A 23,887-nucleotide genomic window follows, 5' to 3' on the forward strand; every position below is an offset into this window, starting at 1 on the left:
TCCGGGGATGGTCCTTTCAACAGAGCAATAGACTCCAGGGTGGGACGTCCTAGTAGGGAACACATCCCGCCAGCCCAGGGGGCCAGGAAAAGGCTTCAGAAATGCCAGTTGAGAGTGGAAGGAAAAGCTGGAGGCAGCCAGGGGTGTTCAGTCACCACAATCACCTTAGTGCTGTCATTGTGCCCATTGGATGTATGAGGAAACTGATTTTCAAACAAATAAATGCATGAGTGACTTTCCCAAGGTCCCTCTGAAGAAGTGGCAAGGCTGGCATCTGAGCCCTTGTCTGTCTGACTCCAAATCCACTGGGTCCCTCCATTTTCCAGCTTCTGGGACATTCCTGCTCCACCACAACTGCTGACCTCTCTGGTGAGGCTGGGGACCTTCTGTGTAGGAGGCCAGCTCCTCTGGCTGGAGGCCGAGTGGAGGGGGACGACCTTGAACATGCAGGGCTAGTGGGGGCTTGTGCTTCCAATACCCGGAAGACCTTGGGTGGAGCCAGGCAGGCCCCTTGGTGCTGTCTGTAACATAGGGACACACCCAAGTGCTTGGCCACCTGGGCTGGGGGAGACACTAGGCCCTGAACACAGCCACCCGGGAGCCAGGAATCCCAGTTCTGTTTTCCTTCAGACATACCTCTTCAAGCTTGGCCAGTGAGCAGGTAGGCCAAGCTTCTTGGTTTCTTGCCCAGGTAAGTTCACAGGGAGAGGTTTGAACAAAGGCTGGGAGCCCTGCCGCATGGAGTCCTCGTCATACTACGAGGCCCCAAGGGGGCTCAGCTCTGGAGTCACTCTCTCCCCTTGCTCTGCTCTGTGGGAAGCTGGCATCAGGCCACGTCTCCCAGGCCCAGGGAGGGCATTTACTACCCGGATGGCTGATCAGGCCTCATCAGTTTCTTCATCCAGGGTGACTATGGCTCACACCCAACTCTCAACTCCCTTCCACCCAGTCTGCAGATCACTCTGAGTTGCTCCTGATCCTATGCTAACAACCAATGCCACTGACTACCTAGATCTTCAATTTCTCCTTGCCTTGTCCCCTCCACTGTCACCATTCCTGTCCACCTCCTCTTTTCTGTGTAGCAGATGAACAACTGTCCTCTGCGCCTGGCTTCATGCGTCTGTGCTTGCGATCTCCCCACTGCCTCCTCCACACGCCTGCCAAGAGGTCTGCAGACCAAATCAGATGCTAGTCCCCCCACCCCCCTGCCGCCCCGTGGGGCCCTGCATCTTGGGCCCACCCGTGTGGTTCCTGTGACACGACTCCAGCCACCTTTGGTCTCCCCTTCTCCACTCTCTTCTGGCACCACTGTGCCTCAGGGTCCCTGCCCTCCCTTCTCCTCCCAGCTTTACCTGCTGGTCCCACCTGCCGGCCTTTGCATCTTGCTCCTGCTGCCTGGACCCTCTTCTCTTGGGCCTCTGTATGGGCCTTGTCACTTTGGCTTAAGGCCTACTATTGTCCCCCTGGTTCCCATTCACAAGATCCCGATACCCTGCTTTGCTTTCTTCATAGCTTTTCCATGTTTTGTCACCCCCCAACCAGAATGTAAACTCCAAGACACGAGGTCCCTTACTGTCCCAACCGTTCTGCATCCAGAGCCCAGGCTGGAGCTGAGAAGGTGCCCAGGGAGAGCTGGTAGAGCAAGTGAGTTTCTTGGGGCTATAGATTCCCCGTTGGAAGGGACCTTGGTCTTTACTGATCTTGGAAAGTTTTCCAGAAGCTTCCTGGTCAGCCTCAGCTTGCCCTCCCTGGGGACAGGGCACTCATTCCCTCTAAGTCAGCATTTTTCACCTTGGGGCAGCTTGGGCTCTTGGCCATTGTCTTATTCTGACCTGAAATCAACCTTTCAGTGATTTCCACTGGTCCTAGCTCTGCTTGCTGAGCTGGACAGTCTGCAGAAACTTCAACCCGATATAGGAAGAGTGTAGCTTGAGGAGACAATGGGAGATATAGCCACAGGCCAGGGGTCAGATTTACTCTGTTCACCTCTCCAAGGCCAACTGCAAGTGGCTGAAGTCTCTGAGTCTTGGCTTCCCTCTGTCGATGCTGGCAATGTGTCCCTCTGGCTGTACTTGGACCAGGGGCAGTGCTGGTCAGTGAGCTGTCTCGGTGCCAGTTTCAGGAGTGCTGTTTAAGTACAAAAGTCAAAGCCTCTGTGATTCTTCACTACTCAGGGGTGTCTAGGTCCTTGAGCCCTCCCCCTCATACACCCCTGCTCCCTCTGCCCGGGAGCATCTTCCTGGGCGGCCAGAGGGAGGTGGGCTGCAGGGATGTGCAGAGCTCTCCCCGGTGATTTATAGTGTTTTGCCTTTTGGAAAACACTGTAGTGCAAGGTTGCCCAAGGTCAGTGCCTCTGTTTTGTGATCTCTTTATGAAAAGGGAGAAGGATGTGGGCACCGTTTCCAAGATTTAAGGAGCTGGCTCTGAGCCATCAGAGGAAGATAGCTGCCTGATAGGCTTGGCCACATTCCCGAAGCACCTGGATGGGGAGGATGGAGGCGGACATTTCCCCGGGTACCATGGAGTGCCAGGTCTGAGCGCACTGTCATCGGGAACAATGATCAGCATTTGGGATAGCACAGATGTAGTTTCTAAGCATTTTCTGTAGATTGACTCCTTTAATGAATTTGATCCTCCTCACTCCATTTCTATGTTTAAATATTCTTGTTCCCATCTTAAAGATGAGTTAGTTGAGGATGAAGGTGTCAAATAATCTGTCCAGAGTCCTGCAGTCTTCATGGGCTTTATTTAATCCCAGTCACAACTCCCTGGAGATGAGGATCATTATTATCACTAGTTTATACATGAGAGGTCCAAGGCTTAGAGGGGCTAAGTGATTTGTTCGAGGTCACACAGCAAGAGAGGACAGCAGAGCTGGGGCTCAAACTCCAGTTGAGGTGGTTGCAAAGCAGAGCATGGTCCTGTGCTATGCAGCTTGGCTGGTCTCCTCACTTCTCCTGGGTCCCCTGAAGTGCATGGGCTTGGGGCTGGGAGGTGGGCTGGACAGCAGGCTGCAGACAGTCCTTGAAGTTAGGGAGGGACGGTGGGAGCTGCGCCAGCCTCCAGGGCTGCTGTGGGCCCCTCTGATTTTTCTGCCAATATGCTTTATGCAGACGTTTGTGTTTCCAGCATAGACCTAGAGGAAGAAGCTGAAATCCTCAGTAAACCTCTCTCCTAAACCCCTGCCTTTGTTATCAGAGGGATGTCAGGACGGACTCACATGAAGAGGCCATGTCTGGGCCCCATCATACCGGAACAGACCCCCCCACCCCCATGCCACAGGATGAAGTCAGATGAGGAGAAGGTCCTGGGCTGGAGCCAGGACCTACGTGGAATGAGGCGTGAACTGGCCCAGCACATCAGCCTACACCCAGCCAACAAAACCCCTCCTGGCCTGCCTCAGGGACCCTCCTGCTTACTCTCTCCACACCAAGAGAACCTCCTCCCAGGAAAGTTTAGGATGTGCCTGGAACCTGGGAGCCCCTGGAAGTCAGGGCCCTTGTCTCTTTGAGATCATTCCTGAGGGCCCTCTGCAGGCTGCTCTGCCGTGTAGGAAGAGCCTGGCTTTAAGGTGGAGACTGGTCTATAGCCCCAGCCCTGACACCGACAGGGGACATGGCATCATCCTAGGCCTCAGTTTTCCCAGCTGCACAATGGGTACAGGAATGTGGCATCTCAGTGGGCAAACACATTGGACAAGGACTCTGAATGTGGTCAGGTTTGGCCAGCTTCTCGCAGTTACTGTTCTGTCCTATAGTCTAGTGATTTGCAAACTTTGAATCACACTGGAATCACCTGAGAATCCTAAAATGTGCTGAGGCCTCGTTCCTTCCCCAGGGGTTCTGATTTCACTGGGGGGTGAACGAGCATCTGGAGTGGTAAGAGGTCTTGGGAATTTGAACATGTGGTCAGGTGAAGGAACCTTCAGGTAGCTCCTTTGGTCTGTGATTTCCTGGCTTATTAGGCAGAAGGGAGCTCCTAGGTCAATGTCAGGCCCAGATTCTCCCCTTGGATGCTTCCTCTGCTCCCTAATGTGTCCTGCTGAGAGCCTAGAATCCTAAACACTCTGCTTTTTACTAAATGTGCTCTGGAAGGCAGGGGAGCGGAGCACACGGTGTATCTTGCTGACCTCCTTCTGTGTGTGGAGGCTGTCTGGAGGAAGGAGGGGGAGGGAGAGACTCAGCCTGGCCCCTGACCTCCCCACTCTCACACAGGGCCCCTTCCTGTGCGGGACCTCACCTCTCAGGCCCCGGGAGGAAGGAAGAAGGGAACAAAACACCTTTCGCCTGCTCAGGACTGTCCCCGGATTAGATGTAAAAACATGTAAGAGAGACCTTGTCATCCCCACGTACAGACGCGGAGGCAAGGTTCGAAGACTCACCCACGGGTGTCACAGGTCAAGAGCAGAAAGATTGGAGTGAAGCCCAGTTCTCTGTCTACTGAGCCCCTGTTGTGGCAGTCAGGGGACAGGCGGCAGAAGTCAGGATATGTGCCTCAGACAGGGCCAGGGGCTGTGGGCAGGGTTTGGAGACAGAGTGGGTCCAGGGTCCCTTCTGCTCTCTCTGCTTCTCTTCCTGCCTTGTGGAGTTCCCCAGAGTAGAGGACGGCCTAGCTGTCTGGACCATGGGACGTGAGCACTGGGATCTGTGGGTCTGCAGAGCAGGGCTGGGGAAGGCAGCTGGCTCCACTCTCTCAGCTTTGGGAGTGACCCGGTGGGAGTCAGTATCCATGGGAGGGAATGTCATTCTCAGGCTTGGTTTTAGACTTAGAAGCTGGATCTAAAGAGGCCCATGTGATCAGGGCCCTGTTAGGATCTGGGACCACATGAGTAGGGTGACCAAGCAGAAAAGACTGTCACCATTGTGGAGGACTTCGATGCCAAGCTGTCACAGTCCAATTCAAGAGGGATCAGGAGCTGTTTGCTAGGCCCTGCTTTTCCCAGTGCCCTCACTGAATTGGGGGTAGAGTTGATCTCACCCAGCCTCTCTTTTCCCCATCTGTGAAATGGGAGGTGTTGTACGTCATTGTCAAGGTAGGTGGATGGAGGCTTCCAGTGAGAGTGCACAAAGGCATCCATCACCCGGTCACCTCTGCTTCCTTCTGTGCAGCCACCTAAGCTTCTGAGCTCCTTCAGTAAGCTAGCTCTGAGCAGGTGCTTGCATTCAGAGAGGGTCAGAATTTCTCTTGCTTCCAGGGACCTTCAGTCCCAGCAGGAAGCCATCCTGTGGATAAAGAGGTCATCATTCAAGACCACCGGGCAGGTCACAGGGAGGAGGCACATTCAGGCTGGCTGAGTGAGGTAGAAGTGAAAGGTGGCAGGTGGGTGGGGGGGAGACAGAAACCCCAGGCACTGATTGCAGAGGCCCCACGTGGTGTGGGTTAGGCAGGGCCTTGTGGCTCTAGTTGTGGCTGAAATTTGGCAGTCCCCACTGACGGAGCTGTTGGAGGGGGCTGAGATCCAAGGTGGAGCATGTGATAGCACCTGCTTCAGGGAGTGGGAAATGGCTGACTCACAGGGGTAGGGAGGGGCAGTGGGCATCGCAGGGCAGGCCCGGGCTGTGGATGGGGCCGCTGGGGAGGTGATATGCCACTCTGTCGGGTTCCCCCAGGAGAATTCGCCTTGGCTGTCTGCCCAGCTTCACTGCCTTTCTTTTTGTGGGTCAGGAGGCCTGTCCTGCCCAGATGCGGAGCAGACGGGAGCACCCACCTTGGTCCTTGCCACTTCCCACTTGGCCTCAGCAGAAAGAGTGATGCTGTCATTTGCATTTCAAAACCTCTATCTCCTCAATCTCCCCCTAATAAGAGCCAATTACACCTCTGCCCTAAACTGCAGGTTGCCTGCCTGTCATTGGACTTTCATCCTGTTTGGGGTGGGGAGGAACTTCTCCCTTAAATGTCACATTTAGCATATGCAAATGAAGAGATAATTGTCCTTAATGGAAAATGAACTCACCTGCTTGCTGTGAGCTCCAGACAAAGCAGATACTGATAAAATGGGCCCGGGCAGCCTGGGGTCTGTTCTCCTACCCTTGAGCCAGCAAGGGGCCCACTGGCCTCCTGCCTGTCTCCCCCCATCTGCATGATGTAAGATAACACCTGTAGAGATCATTTCTCCATTTGACAGATGGGAACATTGAGGCCTGGAGGGGGGGAAGGACTGGCCCAAGGTCACAGCTGAGCCAAACTTCTCAGGGGAAATCAGAATGAAAGTGGGCAGCAGCCTGTGCCAGAGAGTCCTAAGACCAGGTGAGTCTTCAACCAGGCAGTCAGGAACCAAGGGAAAGCAGCCCTGGGATTCAGCACTCCTGGGAGTGTATATACTCAGTGGATAATGGTTTCCAGTCTGGGAGGTGTGTTTGGTGATCTGGAGGCAGAGGGGAGAGTGTTGGAGAGGAGAGGGGCTTTGGAGACCATTTCAGCCATTGCCCCTGGGCTAAAATCCCTCCTCATCCAGAGCTAATGTTTCTTTTAAAACCAAGAGCAGAGGTGGGATGCATCCAGAGGGAGGGAGCTCTGTGTCGCTGGTGGTATGTAAGTAGCCTGGGAGAGCTTTCTGAGAGGGTGGTGACTCAGAAACTAGGGAGTTCTGGGAGGACAGAAGCTCTCTTTGAGAAGGAGCTCTGACTAGCCAACCCTCATGCCCTAAGCTGACCACAGGGTGAGGAATTTAAAGAGCCCCAGGCCTGAGTAGGACTTGGAGATTGGGTCTGACCTGCTCCAGGAATGGAAGTGTCTGCCTGTCGTCTAATTCCAACCAGGAGTTGGATTGTCGCTCATGCCTGAGTTCCATCCTGGTTCCTGCCTGGGTTTGGAGCCCAGGGGAGTGATGGGGCTCTGGATTTGGAAAACCTGGATACAAGTCTCAACATGTCCCTTACACAGATCATCCTCTGGGAATCACAGCACCCTGGCCAGTGGAGTGGCGCTGTGATACCTGCCTCCTTGTGGTGTGGTCGGGATGCTGCCAGCGGGCTCAGCAGGATGCCTGGAACACAGAGGAACTTGGTAGAAATTTGTTTTACAAATCACTGGCTCTGTTCCCTTCTTCTTGCCTGTGGAGGGGCCTGGCTCCTGCTGCCACCTCTAAGCTGCCTTGAGTGGCTTCTTTGCTGGGTCCCCCAGATGGCCAACACAGTCTAGCTCACCTCACTGCTGGATGACCCAAAATACTAGTGACCTTGGAGAGGAGACACTGGAAATCTCCAGCTCTCTTTCCCCAGGTGTTCCCCAGAGAGGATAAGGGACTTGTTCAAGCTTACACAGTGAGGTAAGGGATTAGTTGACCTGTCTCCAGACTCAATGGCTAAGTGCTACTGTTGTCACAGTGAGTGCATCTCTGTGGAACATGGAGGGCTCAACTGCTCCAAGAGGAGGCCACAATTTTTGCATCTGGGCAGTGTTAACTATAGACAGGGGTAAGGACCAGAAGATGGGGCTTGGTCTGAGCAGGTGATCTGATAGAGGCTTCAAGTCCAAAATGGACATGTGGTTTGTTAAGCCACTGACGTTTGGGGGCTGGCTATTCCTGCAGCAAAGCCTAGCCTATCCTGACTGGTTCTAGGGGCCATGCTGGTCATATTAGTATGAGAAGGGGTGAGTTTCATGCAATGCATAAAGGGGGATGAATGGTGGGGACAGGTGCATATCACTAAAAGCTGCACATTGCACTCAAAGGCATGTGCAAATGCTGGTCCAATAACACCCAGACTAGGCCAGGACACACTGACTCTTTCTTCTGTAGGTCTGAGGGACAGCTGGTATGAACCTTAGTAGGAACTCTCTCCACAGTGTCAAGGCTTCTAGAATGTGCATGCAGGTAGAGCCAGAGTGCTTCTCCAGTTTGCAGAAACTGGCTGACACCTGGGCAAGGAACCAAGCCTCAAGCCTTTGGACTATAGAGCCTTTCTGACGCCTTGCTGACAGCAGAATGCAGGTGTCACAGCAGAGGGACAGAGCAGCTCCTCTCTCCTGATTCTTAGGCCCGCAGCCAGGGCCAGCAGGCTCTCCCGGAGTTCCCCAGGCACTGGAAGGCAAGCCACTGGCTGACAGATTGGTGCTGGGTCACAGTAGGAGCCCCAACCCCTTGTGAGACCTCGTGGGGAGCTTCCTCCTCTTTCTGGTCTCCTCAGCCTGTCTTCAAGGCTGCCCGGAAGCTGATTCCCTGTGATTAATGAGCATTTCCCTTCCTTAGGGCCCTGCGCAGGGGGATGGATGGGATGTGGCTTTGGCCGTTGTGGGTAGTGCTGGGGTTTGGGGAGCCTGGGAGTGTGGCCTGCAGCTGTTTACTTGGCAGATGCTTGCTTGCAGATGTGAGGCTGCTGGGTAGGTGGGTGGGGAAGCTGAGAGGTGGGGTGGGACCCAGAGAGAATATCCTGCCATGTGCTCCTGCAGAGGGACTCACACCCATGGTCTCGTGGAACCTGTCCCTGATGGTGGCCCAGCTGTCTCCAGAGGTTGGTCAAGTTTCTTCCTGCCCCTGGTCCTCCTGCATGCTGATCCCAAGGTCTCTCTTACTCAAACCAGTGTGGTTTTGGTTTTGGGGTTGAAGCAACATTGGGCTCAGACCCAGGCTCCAATTATCCTGGGCAGTGGAATCTGGAGCTGGGAGAGGCCCGGCTTGGAAGAGTCCTTAGCTAATGGAAAGATGCAGCTGCGGGCTCCTCCCTGCTTAGCTCATCTCCAGGGTTGGAGCAGGCCATGCTTCTTCCTAGAGTGCAGCAGTTGGGTTCCAGGATGTGAGCTCAGCCACTCTGGGTGGGGGTCCTTTTCCCAGCCTGTCAAAGGTATTTTCTGTGGCTCAAAGGGGCCCGCCACATCTTTTTTTGACCTGGAACGAAAAGTCGTGAGAGGTGTGAGCTGGGGAGTCTTCTCGAGTTATTGACTGACTGTGGGTAGACAGGGCCCTCAGGGTAGATGGGGCACTCAATATACTCTGTTGGTGCTGTAGAGTCTTGTGCCTATTGACATGAGTAATTTACCCATTCCTTCTTCTTTCATTCTTACATTAATTTATTCATCTTCTAATCAAGCCATCAACCTACCCATCCATCATCCCTCTATTTATCATCCATCCATCTATCCATCTATCCATCCTAGTATTTATCCATCCATTTCATTGTCCAATCATTGACTTCTCTATCTGAGCATTCATCCATCTATGTATCCATCCACCCATCCATCCAATCATCTATCTATCTATCCATCCATCCAGCCATTCTTCCATCCATCCATTCATCCATCCATCCATGCATCCAACCATCCATCCATCTATCCATCACCATCTTGGCAAGTACTCATGTGGGTCAGATCCTGTGCCAGTTGCTAGGACACAGAGATAAACAATTCACCAGTTTTGCCCTAAAAGTGTTCCAGGTCTGGCGACCAGATAAACACTAGTAAACACCAATGTCACCTCGGCAATATCATGCTGTAGTGAAAGTGAAAGTTGTTTCATGAATCCACAGGATTAACAGACTCAAATGCCCCCTTCTCTAAGTTACTTTCTCTGATTCTACCAAATGGCATGGGCACTTGACAGGGAGAGAAGAGAGCGAAGGGCATTTCTGGCAGATGGACCAGGCTTTGACAGGCTGAAGCTCTGCAGATACAGAGCGTGTTTGAAGGACTGCAGCCCTGTGGCTGTGGGGCTAGAGGAGGAGAGCAGCACTGGGGAATTAGCTGGAAAGGTGTGTTGGGAGGTTGTGGAGCACCTTGATTGCCAGATGAGGGCTCTTGTGTGTTGTCCTGATGTCCCTGAGGCAACAGGGAGCAGGGAGAAGCAGAGGCAAACCCTGGCCAGATGTGTCCTTTGGAAAGATCATTGAAGCAGGCAGAAATCTGGGTTGGGATTCAATTCTGCCACCTTCTAATTGTGTGGCCTCAGGCAAGCAAATTCATCTCATGAGCTTGTTTCCTCTTCTCCAAAGAAGTGATGCTGTCTCCTTCACTGGGCTGTTGCAAGCTACACAGAGATGGGACCTGAGAGGTACTGGATGCCCCACAGCTGCCTTCTTCTGGGTTCCACTGGAATCCAGCTGGAATTGGAGCTTGGTGTTCTGCTGCTGGTTCCAACTCACTATGTGTGAATCTGTCACTTCATCTCTATGGGCTTCGGTTTTCTCATCCATAAAACACTCATCAAAGTGGTCACCTCCTCAGATTGCTTTGGAGAGGGGACAAGGTGATGAGTGGGCCTGGCAGGTCATCAGGGATGCAGACACAGTGATAGCACAGACTCATCCAACCAGTGATGCCCAGTTTGGGAAAGGTCTTGGGGACTGCACAGTGACCCCAAATGCCCTGGCACGGGGCCACTCGAAACTCATGAGTAGCTGTCTCCTCCCTGCCCCATCTTGCCCTGCCCAGCTGCTCAGAGGAGATGGCTTCCTGGCTCCATGACTGCAGCTGCTAATCCCAGGGAGCAGCGGACTGAGGCGAGACCTGACATGTTCGTGGTGCTTAGCAGCCCAGCTTCCCCAGTGCTCTGGCTCTGTGCCATCCCCACCATCTGCAGGGCTAGGGCTACTGTCCACCACTCCTACCCGATGCCCCACACTGACCTTGGCTCCTGCCTGACGTTGAACAAGACAGGCCATGGAAGAGGTCAGAAAAAAACATGTATAAGAGGAGAGTCACGTCTTGCGGGCTCACTCAATGTGCACTTCTGCGGGAGGCCAGGGAGGTAGAGCCGGGAGACCTTGCACCCAAGCCCTCTACTCTCACATGTGCCTGAGCCTCTGTGGTCAGTTGGCTCACCTGCGAAGTGGGGATGACAATGCTGACCTCACAGGACCCCCTTCTCTGGGGGTCAAGAGAAGACAGGGAAGGAAGGACCTCTGTAGAGTATAAGTCACATGTGTTTGGTGCCTAGTGTAATGACAGAGAAGCCTAGTGCCCAACCTTGTCTTCGAGGACAGTAATGCCCTTCAGCAGAAGCAAAGAACAGGTCAGCAGGAATACCTTCCAGAAGGAAACAGTCTGGGAATCCAGGAACCACGCAGGAAAACAACAATAGCAGGTACCCATGAATTCCTTTACTTGTTACCTGGCTCTTACTGTGTGGCACACAGATGCACTTGCATACACACACTCATGCACAAAGGACACAAACATGTATGCATATTTGCACACTAGATATGCACATAGCACTATGCAGAAGGTCCCTGCATACCTGTGTTTCTCCAGGATTCACACATGTATACAACAAATACACAAACCCGTGTCTGCAATCCATATGCACACTTTAACCCTTTCACAAATGGGTTTTCAAGGATAAGGTTACCTCCACTTGCTTGTGTTAACCCTGATCCTCCTGCAGTAGAAAGTTCTAGAATAACTCACACTGTAAAATCAAAGCTCTTAGGATCGGAGAGTAAAGGAGAGATTCTGGGATGGTCCCCTCCCCGAGTCTGGCTTGCTCACTTGCAGAGGGGGAAGCCAAGGTTCAGAGGGACAGGTAGCATGCCACTTCTAGCTCCATGACCTTGGCCAAGACAAGATTTTCACTGTGTTCAAGAATAGTCCCCTTAAAATCTATGACTTCCCTCCTCCCTTCTCTGCCCTAACCATAGGATCTAGGTCACCCAATCCCTCACCGAGTCTCACTTCCTCTTGGGGTAAGAAAGTGGCAACCCCCCCTCCCCCACCCCCGGAGATGCAGGAGCAGCCTGCTGTTGCTGGCACAAATGGGTGCCACCTGGAAGGACAGAAAAGCCTGGGTGTTGGCACTAGGGAGGGAGGTATCCAGGGGCTGGTTTGTCCATAGGCAGCACCTCCAGCTCAGAGCTTATGGATTTCAGTCTTTCTAAGAACATTTGATAGCTGAGAAAAAAAAGATCAATTCCAAAAAATGACTGCAAAGTCAAAATGAACTGATGTTTAATTGAATATGTGCATAACGTAACATCATGTCAACTTGTTAAATTGAATTCACCTCAGCTCCTATGAAGTTATATGTAAATGATATTTGAAGTGGGATGTAGGCGCATTCTGATGTTTATTTTGATGTGGTGTGACATGCTGAAGTGAGAGGGTTGGGGGGTGGCCTATGGTGATTTAAAAGCAGCTCTATTGGGGTGGCATGGGGTGGGGGATACTGCCCGGCATAGCCAAGCTGTTACCTTCCTTCTCCTCTGCCAACACCCACTGGGGACCTCCTTGAGGAGGTGAGCATTTCCAGCATCTATAGTAGATAGATAAGCTAACTCTAGAGAGCTCCTTGAGCTAATATTCTAGAATCTTCTCAGACAGCCTGGTAAATTCATTCAGTGGCTCATTATGCTCTGCTTGTCCTAGCCTGTTTCTGTGGGGCTGGGGATGCAGGCGGGGGAGGCAAGACAACCTGAAGAAGAGAAAACTGAGTATGCCTTTATACTTGAGGCAGCCCCGAGGGCTTGTGGCAGGAGGACATTGGATTTTGGGTGACTGTAAGGAAGATTAACAGAGCTGATCTGCTAAAAGAAATGACAGTGTGTCTCCCTTCTGCATGGTGTGGGGCTGGCTACAAAACACTTTTAAGTCCTGTTTCCTCTTCACCTCAGGAGGCCAGGATCAGTTTACACACCTGGGCAATGGGGCCAACAAGGCTCAGGAGAGTTGAATGAGCCACTCAGATTTTTGCTGTTGAGAAAGGACAGCTCTGGGACTACAACCAGGTCTGCCTGACATCTGGATAGAGTCCCTAGCCCACCCTGCCTCATACCATTTATTGTAGCTGCTTTGGCAAAAGCATGGATCATTCTGGACCCTGAGTTTGCTTTATAGATCCCATCTCTGCTCTGGAACCTTCCATTCTAGCCATCATGAGCACAGCCTGCTGTGTTGGAGGCCTTCACAGGGGACCGTGGGCTCCCTCACGTTCCCGACCTCCTGTGCTGAGACTGGGCCCGTGTGACTGGTTCTAGCCCACGGGCTGTGAGCCGTGGGGATGTGTCCCTTTTAGGTGCAGCTGAGGCAACTGGCCCTGATGGATCATGGTCTCCCGGATCCTTGTGTCCTCTGGTCCCCCACTCCAGGGAGTCAGGGTCATTCGTATTTGTTAATTTTGGTGTACAGTGGTATGGACATAGCCATGGGAATTTTATACTTAGAATTTTATATGGTTTTCCATAGAAAGGGTCCCCCAAATTGCACAAGTTTCAGGCCACAAAACCCGGACGTACCCCTGTGATGAGGCAGTTAAGAAATATGTGCCTCCTCTCTCCAGTTCTTCCCTGTTATACTGTGGTCTTGGGGGTCAGTCAAAGCCGTAAGATGAAGGAGGACTGCCTGCCTGACTCGTGCCTTTGTGTGAGTGGGGTAAAGCTGTCCCGGTGTTTTAGCACATTTTTGTTGCTGTAAGAAAATTACCTGAGACTGAGTAATTTACGAAGAATTGAAGTTTACTTGGCTCATGGTTCTGGAGGCTGGCAAGTCCAAGAGCTTGGGGCTTACTTGATTTGAACATGGCGGCAGGCATCACACAGTGAAACACAGCAAGCTTGCTAGCTTGGGTCTCTCTTCCTCTTCTTAAAAGCCACTAATGACATCATGGGGCCCCACCCTCCTGATCTCATCTAATCCTAAATACCTTCCAGAGGTCCACCTCCAAATACCAGGAAAATATGAATTTGAGAGATTAAGTTTCTGACACATGAACTTCTGGAGACATTCTCAAATCATAGCCCTTGGGAAGCCACTGAGATTTGGGGATGTATTGGTTATACAGTCTAACCTATAACAACCCCCACAGAAATGGAGACTGAGGCTCTGTCCTTGGGGATAGTGTCGATGCTCCCAGAATTGTGGTGGAGGGGCAGCAACTTGGGGCTCATTCTCCACCCCCCATACCAAGACCATATGAACCCTGGTAGGTGGGCTCCAAATTCAATGCTCCGAGCCCGGGAACCTTGGGTTAAAACCAAGCGTTCCAGAGTGTCATGGAGACCAGTGCCATCTCTCGTGGGACCTGCAGAGTGAGGGGTAAGTGTTGTTATAGTGCTGAGCGCACAGCCTGAGACCCAGGGTGTGGACTGTTGTGGGGTTATCTGAAGGCTTCTGGTGTCTTCAGAGATATCTGAGTCCCTGAAGCCCACTACTCCTGATATTGACCTCATAGAAGGTCAGAGGTTACTGCCCCTGGGCACTTTGTTTCTCCAACATGAGAATTGGGAACAGACAAACAGAGCTGATTTTTGAGGCAGCTTCCTAGAACCTGGCTCAGCCATCTTGGGAGAACAGGAGGTCACAGTCATGGAGAGCAATGGCCCTGGGCAGGAAAGTGGCCATGAGCTGGCTGCTGGTTCTGCCTGCTTTAGTTGTAGGACAGAAGTTGCTGGGATGTCTGGGTAGGGCGAATCCATCAAGTCAGACCTCGAGGTGTCAGGGGCATTCTTGCTGCCTGTCATCTAGTGTCTTTCCTCAGCTCTTCCTCAGATGTGTGTAGCACTGCATTCATGCTTCCACAGCTAATCAAAACAGCAGCCTGTGGATATATTCTCTGTGTATATACAGAATCCCTCCCTTGTTTTTTTAAGGTTTTAGTTACCCATGAGCAGTTGTGGTTTGAAAATATTAAATGAAAAATTCCAGAAAGAATTAATAAGTTTTCAATTGCATGCCATCTGAGAAGTATGATGAAATCTTGCATTGTCTTGCTCCACACTGCCTGGAATACGAACCATCCTTTTGTCCAGTGTATCCACACTCTGTATACTACCTGCCCATTAGTTACTTAGTAGCTGTCTTAATTATTAGATCAATTGTTGTGGTGAGGCAGTGCTTTTATGAATCCCTTATTTTACTTAATAATGGCCCCAAAGTACAATAATGTTGGTAATTTGGATATGCCAAAGAGAAGCTTCTTTTAAATGAAAAGGTAAAAATACAATAAGATTTCTTTTTTGCGGGGGGGAGAGGTAGAACATTGATATAACTTTTATTATAATATATTGTTTTATCTATTTATTATTAGTCATAAATCTCTTAATATGCCTAATTGATAAATTAAGCTTTATCATGGGTTTACAGGTATTAAAAGAAACAGAATACATATAGAATTCAGTATTTCATTAGTTTTGGAATTCACTAGGGGTTTTGGAACACAATAACCCATGAATAAGGGGTACTGAATGTTATGCTTTCCTGATTACATGTAAACACATGTGCTACACACATGTGTGCATGAAAGCCCCATGGCTATAAGCTAAGGTTATGCTTACCCCATATAGTGGGAGGATTAAATGAAAGAATTAGATGTAATAGGCTAGCAGCATGCTTTGACCTGTTTTGGCATTCAAGCATTCAATGCATTAAATATCTTGTAGTTTCTATTATAATTAATTGCTCTTACTTTTGTTCTACTTTTTTTTTTTTTTTTAAGTTTGAATACTCTAGTGCTACCTTGGTAAGGTAAGGGCTTTGTGCTATTGGTAAAGTCCTCAGCCAATGGGTGCTGAGGACCCTTCTGACCAGCCCTGGACCCCAGATTCTTTGCCTTGTGATGTCCTGGACTGGGTTATCCAGAGTTCACGTCGTCTGTCTGTTAGTGCCCAGCTGACAGGGCTGAATTGGGCCGTGGTGCTCGAGCTGAGGTAGGTCTTTGTTTCTTGCAGCCTTGGTGGCCCGTGAGGCTTCCAGCAGCTGAGCTGTGCTCTGACCCTATCTGCTACTGCTGCAGTCCAAGCACGCCAGCCTCCTGGGTGTGCAGAGCTGCACTAATCAGCTCTGGCCCTGCAAGATGCCAGCTGTCGATGCCCTCTGCTTTCTCCTGCTGCTGGGTGAGCAGCTTGGCAACTCTCTTAGCTTTAGATAGCAAAGACTGTTCCCGAGCTGGGGCTTGCCTGGAAAGCTCTCCCTGTTGTCTTGGGTCAGTTTCACAAGAAACAGGCTGAAGCCTGGATTCCTGTACAAGCTGTGTGCAGAGGGGAGTTCTCTGGAGTATCCAGTAAGGCAGTGAGGGAGCAGGATAGGGGAGGAGAAGGAGCTACACAGAGATGTAAAATGCAGCCTTCTCACCCTGTGGGGAGCTCAGGGATAGGAATTGCACCAGAGATTTGTTCCAGCTTGAAGCAGGAGGGTTAGGATTGAAACCTTGGCATCAGCAATTCATGGGCAGAGAGTTACCCCATTGGAGGGGTGGCAAGTTCCCAGACATCTTTAGGCAAGACAGCTCCCCACAGCTGGAGAAGATGTTGTAGGCTGTTAACAGCCCACACCCATCCTTCAGCAGCTGGGGGATGCTCCACTAGCCCCTGGGAAAAGGATCTGAGCAGGGTGCCAGTCTCATCTGTCACACCCTGCATGGTCATTGCTTCCTTTCCAAGGATGATCTTGTATTTTCCCCAGATTTAGTTCTCCTTGTTTTCCAAACCCAGAATTATCTGGCCTACTATGTGCCAGGCCTGCTGAGAGCCTGGGCATGCTGAATTTGGATTCAAATAACAGACTGGCCTGTCCAGCTTCTGGGGAGGACTTCCCCTCTCACCCACATCTAGTCCCTGGGCATTGCTTCCTCCCTCCAAGACCTGCCCAAGGCCAAGTTCACCAGATTGGTGAGTTGGTGTCTGCTCTAAGGCAGAGGAGAGACAGATTGGTGAGTGTGTGTTTTCTATTGCAAAAGGAAGGAGAAAGGATTTCGTTCTTTGGGATGGGTGTGGGGAGGTGGAGGAAGAGTGTATGAGGCATGCAGGTTTTTTTCCTTTTGCAAACTTTCTGAGCCAAGCAGAGGAGGCAGCACAGAGAACTCTCTCTCTTTCTCTCTCTCTCTGCCCTCGCTGCTGCCCGCCCACCCTCCACTCCCTCCCTGCTGGGCTGTCTCAGCTGTAGCCCTGGCCTTGTAGCTACTGCTGGGGAAAACAGAAAACCACAGCTATGCAGTACCAAACAGGCCTGCATCATGTTTACGAAATGACAGAGTCCTGGGCCTGTCTCCAAGGAGGCTGGGGCTCCCTGGGGCAACTCAGACAGCTCTTCCCTGTCCAAAGCTGTGCTTTGGAGGCCCCGGGGGGCGGGGGGGGGGGGGCACTGGAAAGGCCATGGGCGCCAAGTCTTTCTTTTCATCAGGAGGCCCAGAGACCAGAGATGGGAGTGAGTTGACTGAGGTCACACAGAGCCCTGAGATCTAGTTTAGGACATGTGGGAGGGAGGAGGCAGGGCTTGAGGTTCCTGGGTGAGGGTAGAAAAAGGGATTCAGGTCTAAGTTCAAGAACAAGTTCACATGTGACTGCCCTTAGCTCCTGCCACCCTGTTCCTCTCCTGTCTAACCAGCTACTGATTTTCAACCTGACTTTGTCCCAGGATGAACAAAGAAGGTAAGGCAGAGACCATGCCCTGCTCACCCTCTGAGCATCACATCTTGGAAGGTGAAAAAGGGTAAGAAATACATCACCAGGGAGAGGTCCCCAAGGTGGGGTAGGGGTTGGGCTCTCTGTAGAGCCACTCAGAGACCTTCTCTCCCGCAGCCCCACGGATACTTCTAGACGCTCCCCATCCCAGTCTCATCTCGTGACCTCAGTTCCTGTTTCTGTACCAGATCCAGAGGAATTCGCCTTCTTTCCATCTCCAGGGGGTCAATGGCTGCACCCACCTTACCCTTCTCTCAGCCTGGGAAAGGAGCAGGGACCAATATTTTCATCCCCCTTGCCTCTGTGCTGAGGGATTAGCCTCTCTCTTCTGCAGCACCACCCTCTCCCCACCCCTGCCCTTTGAATGGGTACCTGCTCATCCCCTGCTGTCTCCATTTCTGCAAGAAGGCTTTCCTGAGGCTGTCCTTGAACTTGCGATCCTCCTGCCTCAGCCTCACAGATTACAGGCATGTATCACCCACCTGACTCTCCAAGACTTCTTGTGGCAAACCACTCTTCCAAACCCCTGCCCCATCTGGTCACTTGTTTCTCTCTGCTCAAATGGCTTTGAGGTCACCAGTGAGAGGGCAAAACTTTGTCTGATCCCATTTGGTTCCTCTGTCCTGTATTGGATGTTATGGTCATCCCCACCAGACTCCTTCTCTGACCTTGTCCTCTGCCCTGCTCACTTTTCTTGAATCGAGTGTCGGATCATGCCTCATTCTCTTCAATGCTCCCTCTTCTGTCTCATACCCACAATGAGGTCTTCCCTACTTCCTCGCCTTGGCCCTTTTCTGCCTAGGAAATACATGTGAAATAAGAAAAGCTCCATTTATTCTTAATGGATACACCTATGTCTCTATTTCTGGAGACCTAAAAGTCCCACATTCAGATCACACCTCCCTTCTCTCTTCTGGCTTCATGTGGCCCATTCCCCACTGGGACTCCCTTCCTGGGTGTCCCCCAAGCCTCTAATTGGAATCATCATTTCCTACATCAAGCTCATTATCTTCCCTACCAGACTCCTCCATTCTTGTTTCAAAGCACCACTTGGTTTTCAGACTCAGAAATCTGAGTTTCATTCGTGGGGTAGGCTGAACAATGTCCCCATTCCTCCAGGATATTGACACTCTAATCCCTGGAATCTGTGACTACTACCTTATGCAGCAAAAGGGCTTTTGCAGATATGATGAAGCTTGGGATTTAGAGATGAGGTTATAACCAACCTGGAGAGGCTGATGTAATTGCAAGGGTCCTCATCAGAGGGATGCTGGAGGGTCAGAATGAAGAATAGGAGAAGTGGCAATGAAGCAAGAGGCTGGAGTGACGTGGCCACAGTTAGGGAGTGCTAAGTCACCAGAAGCTGGAGAAGCAAGGGGTCATTTCTCTCTGGAGTCTGCAGAAGGAGTCGGCTCTGATGATCACTTGAGTTTGGCCTTGTTAACACTCATATTGGACTTCTGACCACACAGTGTATTTTAAGCCACTCTGTTTGTGGAAATCAGCAGCCATAGGAAACTAATAAAATCTGGATATTTCTCTATAACTAGCTACGTCAATTTGGCCCCTATCCCATCAATTTGTCTCCAAAATACCTGTCAGGTGTACTTTTCCTTCTTTCCTCATGTACATGCCATTGTTATTTCTCCCAAGTTCTTCTGCAGAGACCTTTCAATGGATCCCCATCTTCCTAAGTCATTCTTCCATTGATCTGTGCACAAAAGGTGAGCCTCTTTTCCACAGCGCTGACTCAGAGGTTAAAACAAGGAGGTGAATTATTTAGATTATGAGAGCTTGGAATGTGCTCCATGATTACCAGTCTGTCCTTCCTGCCTGATCCCTACCTCACACCCTACTATTTAGTTGCATGGGACAACAGCCTTGGCACTTTGCCCCTACAATTCCCTCACCCTGAAATACCCCACTGTGACTCCTACCAATTTGAGCCTTCTCTGGACCTCAGTTTTCTCATCTGTACCATTAAGGGACTTGTACACATGAGTTCAAAGCCCTATGGACTCTTGACTTGGACCATTGGGCTAATTAGATATCACATCTCAAGAGCGTACCTCCAGAGGCTTTTCACCCACCTCTGTCTTGGGGATAGTGGTGCTTACCAGCTTGTGTTTCCCAACAATGCCCTCTTGGAGCCCCTGGGGTATGTGTACGTGTGCTGCATATATGGGCATGTGCTTGCGTGTTTTAGGGGGAACGACAGAATTTTAAGTAGTTTATTAAAGAGCTGCTAAAGGCGTCTTGGATATGAAATTTCTCCAGAAAAAAAAAAAAACCCTCTATTTTGATGATTTAAGTGTTAATGATTCAAAACCATATGGATCACATTTCCCTCCCATCCACATGGTTTTTAAAAAGTATCAGAGAGACTGCTTAGGGCAAAATGCACTTATGATTCTATCTATCCAGCAGCCTGGTGAGGGCCGCTCCCCAGATCTGATTGAGAGCTGGTCCCACTGGGCCAGGATATGGGCCCTCTTCACATGGTCTCCACGGAAAACCACACTGGACGTCTGGGGAGAGTTTTCAATACACAACTTGGTGGGAAAAAAACACTGCACCCCGGTGGGGTTTTTGCAAAAACCTCCAGAACTAATTTTAAAATGACTTAGGTTTTGGCTGAAGAGGTGTTAACTCAAACCCGGGTGGATCTCAAGGGAAATGTAATTAGAAAAATGCTCTCCTCGTTAGCTGGGAGACTGTGCCGAGCAGTAAAGATTCTTGTTGGAGAATTGTTTGGTGAGATAAAGATGTGCTGCCACCGGGGTCAATGTGCAGACGTGTGCCTGGGCCTACCTCCTTCCGCTGCCAGGCTCTGCACCATAACACAGGCCCTGGTGCTGGCAAGCCCAACACGCAGGACATAAAGCAGGGACCCTGGAGGAATGTCCTCCCCATGGCCACAGCTGAGCTAGTTATTGTTGGTTCCTCCTTAACCAGAGTGTGGGGAAGAGGGGACCTGGCTGATGGTGAGTACACGTTGATCCCTTTAGATTCCTGGGCCTAACTCCCTTTTAGTCTGACAAGATGACTCTAGCCAAATTTGAGCATCTCTGGCCTAAGGGTGAGGGGTCACCTCCCAGCAGGGCAGATCCGGCCCTTTGCAGCCCACCTCAGCTTTCTTTGCTGGCATTACCTTCCACTGCTGGTTTCTCCTGCCATCTGTCCTTCCCCGAACGCTCCATGGTTACATCCCACCCTACTTGTTTCAGGCATCATGCAGGTTGGGACACCAGGCTCTTTCCCAGGAGGACAGTATATCTCTCAAAAATGCAAAGAAATTCTGCTTCCCCTGTGGAAAAGTCCCTGGGGAGCATGTCCCTCCCTTCACTATGGCCCTTGAGCACAGTGGACACTCCTGTGTGCCTGCAGCATTGTGTCTTGGGTCTACATCTTGGTCCCAGTTTAGAAGCTTCTGGGGGGAGGGGGCTCAGGGAAGGGACTTGTCAGAATTCTATATAAACGGTGCCAGGGACTAGCATATGGCTTGCCATGTGGTTGAATAGTCAACAAATGTGGAATGAGGAGGATAAACTTTGAGAGTCACTATGTCTGTCACTCATTCATTGACCAATCCACTCATTAATCTACATATCCATTCACCTATCCAACCATTCCCCCACTCATCAAAAAACCTCTATTTTGATGATTTAAGTGTCAATGATTCAAAACCATATGGATCACATTTCCACCCATCCTCTCATCTTTCTATCTCCCATCCATACATCCTTCTGTCCATCACCTATCCAACATCCACCCATCCATCCATCCATCTTTCTATCTATTCATCACCTATCCAACATTCACCCATCCATCTATCCATCCATCCATCCATCCATCCTTCTATTCACCTACACTCATGCATATATGCTTCTGTCCTTTCTTCTACCACCACTAACCCATCCCTCATCCATTTAGCTGTCAGGCACTCATTCAAGAGATTGGGTGCTTTTTTTTTTTTGTAATTCCACAGTATTTAATATAAAATGATTTTGGAATATTTTAAAACTAAAGACTCTACTAGCAAATTATAATAAACAACCAAGGGCCACCCACTGAGCTTCACCTTTTCTTAGTATTATGCTGTATGTACTTCAAATTTTTCTTACTAAGACATAAAGTACTATAGAAATGTTTGTGACTCTCTGTGTGGACTCCACAATTCTATTTCTCTACCTCTTTTCCCCAAGATGGTGTCTTCTGTGATTGTCTGTCATTTTTAATCATGTATTTTGTGTTCATAAACAATACATAGTGTTTTTTTTTTCAGGTTTTAAACTTTTATGTAAATGGTATCTCGTGTATCTGTCACCTTATAACTTGATTTGTTTTTGCTTATTCTTATGATCCTGTTGCACATTTTATGTCTGTGTTCACTAAGCACAGTCGCTTGTCACATGACTCTCTTTGTCTCTCTGCGTGAGTTGCAGTCTCCTGGGGGCAGGAGTGCTCATCTGTACATGACCATGTGCCCCCAAGCCTGGCCTGATCTTCGTTGGCTGACTGCATGGAGACTGGGTTGATGAATTCAACACTGAGCTTCATGGTGGGCATCCAGAAGTGATTGGTACTCGGTCCCAGCCCTTGAAGAGCCACAGATGAAAAGATGAGAGCTAGTCTAGAGGCAGGGATGTAGGTCTACTCAACACAAAGGAAGAAAGAGGAATTTGATGTGGTGAGGGAAGTCTTGTCAGAGGCGATACTGAAGGAGGAGGAGCCGCTGTCCAGCCAGGTGAAGAGGGAGTGGGACATTCATGGCACCAGTGCAGCAGAGTCTTGGCGTATAGAGATCCTTCCCTGTTGCTTGCCCAGGAGGTCCTTCCACCAGGGAACTTTCCTCACTCAAGGCCTCCAGTCCCCTTTTGAGGTAAACCTTTGTGTCCAGTGCAGGCCTGTGGCAGCTCTCTCTCATTTGTTCAGCCCTTCCTAAATGGGATTTATTTAGTCAGAGAATGTTCACTGGGCATCTACTACGTGTCAGGCCTGTGTTTACACCTGGACATGGCAGTTGTAAGGATAAGTTTCCTACTTTTAGCATTATGGGAAGTGAGACAAAAAACAAACATATATGAAAATATCAGAGAGTGGCCAAGCAATCTCCCTGTGGAAGATTTGGGGAAACTGACAGATTATTGAGTCATTTTTAAGGTCCTTACTGGCCCGGTTAGATGCCCTGTACGAGGAGGCATCTTGATTCTTCATTACTGTAACAAAACACCAGAGACTGGATAACATAAGAAAAGATGTTTACAGAGCTCATAGTTTTCGTTGCTGAACGTCCAAACAGCATGGTACCAGCTCTGGTAAGGGCCCCCTTGGCTGCATCACATAATAGCATATGACATCATGGTGGGGGCACATTTGAAAGTGATCACATGGGGGTCAGGCTTACTCTTTAAAAAAACTTACTCTTGCAAAAACTATCTGGGGTCCCAGGAGAGCTGCCTTAATCCCTTCCAAAGGCACAACCCCAATGTCCTAACCACCTGCCACCAGGCCCCACCTCTTAAAGTTCCACTACCTTTCACATCCCTACCCCGAGGACCAAGCACCCAACTTTGGATCCTCCGGGGAGCAAGCCATATCTGAACCATAGTAGAAGGGGCACTTTAACTTGAGATTCAAAAGATAAGACCAAGAGAAGTGCACCCAGAAGGGGGAGAACACGGCCTGCTCCAGTCTGTCCCTGCCAGGGATCAAGGGTGGACGGGACCCAGCAGTGGCTTTGCGAGGCAGGAAAGGGGCTTAGGTTTTATTCCAACCAAATGCAGAGACTTCAGAGGGTATAAATGGACAATTGGTGGGATTCAGTTACTTTTCAAATTATTTGAAAGTAGGGGCCCAAGTGGTGAAGTGAGAGAGGAAGTCAGGCTACGGTCGTGCAGCCCAGGTCCTGGTAGCTGTGCCTGGGCCTTGTTGCTGGAGGTGGAGATAGAAAGAGGTAACTTTGGGGTGTATCTCCAGGGCCAAGTTGATAGGCCTTGTTGAAAAGGGAGATGGAGAAAGGAGGAGGGAGAGCAACTAAGGATAAAGTGTGGGATTGTGACCTTGAGCCTCTGGATTATGGGGTTAATGTTCAGAGAAGGGATTTGGGGATGGGTGGGAGGGGAGCGTCCTGCTTTGGCCCTCCTGATTTTGAAATGCCTTTGACATTGCTAAGTGGCAGGTGCCGGTCCTGCCCATCTGTCTGATGGTGCAGCTCATGGGCCCTCGCTCCCCTTCATTATGTTCCTCCTGAGGGTTGGGCCAGGTAGGAATTTATATGCCCAGTTTTCAGCTGGGTAGACAGAGGCCCAGCGAGCAAGGGCAGTGACTGGCCTGAAACCATGAACCAGAGCCAGGGCCCCACCCCTGGTCCTGGCCTGGCTGCTCTTCACCACCCACAGGTCACACTGCACAACTGGGTGAACGAGCCCCCTTTGGCTGTCTCTGGAGCTCTTTCTCCCTCTGTAAATGCTTTTTCTGTTTGGTGATGCATCCAAGGTCAAGTGGCTAATAAACTGCAGAACCAGGGCTCCAACCCAGGCCCACCATGTGTATGCCTCATGATC

This window comes from Marmota flaviventris, chromosome 4 (genome assembly GCF_047511675.1).
Source record: "Marmota flaviventris isolate mMarFla1 chromosome 4, mMarFla1.hap1, whole genome shotgun sequence".
NCBI classification, from domain to species: Eukaryota; Metazoa; Chordata; class Mammalia; order Rodentia; family Sciuridae; genus Marmota; species Marmota flaviventris.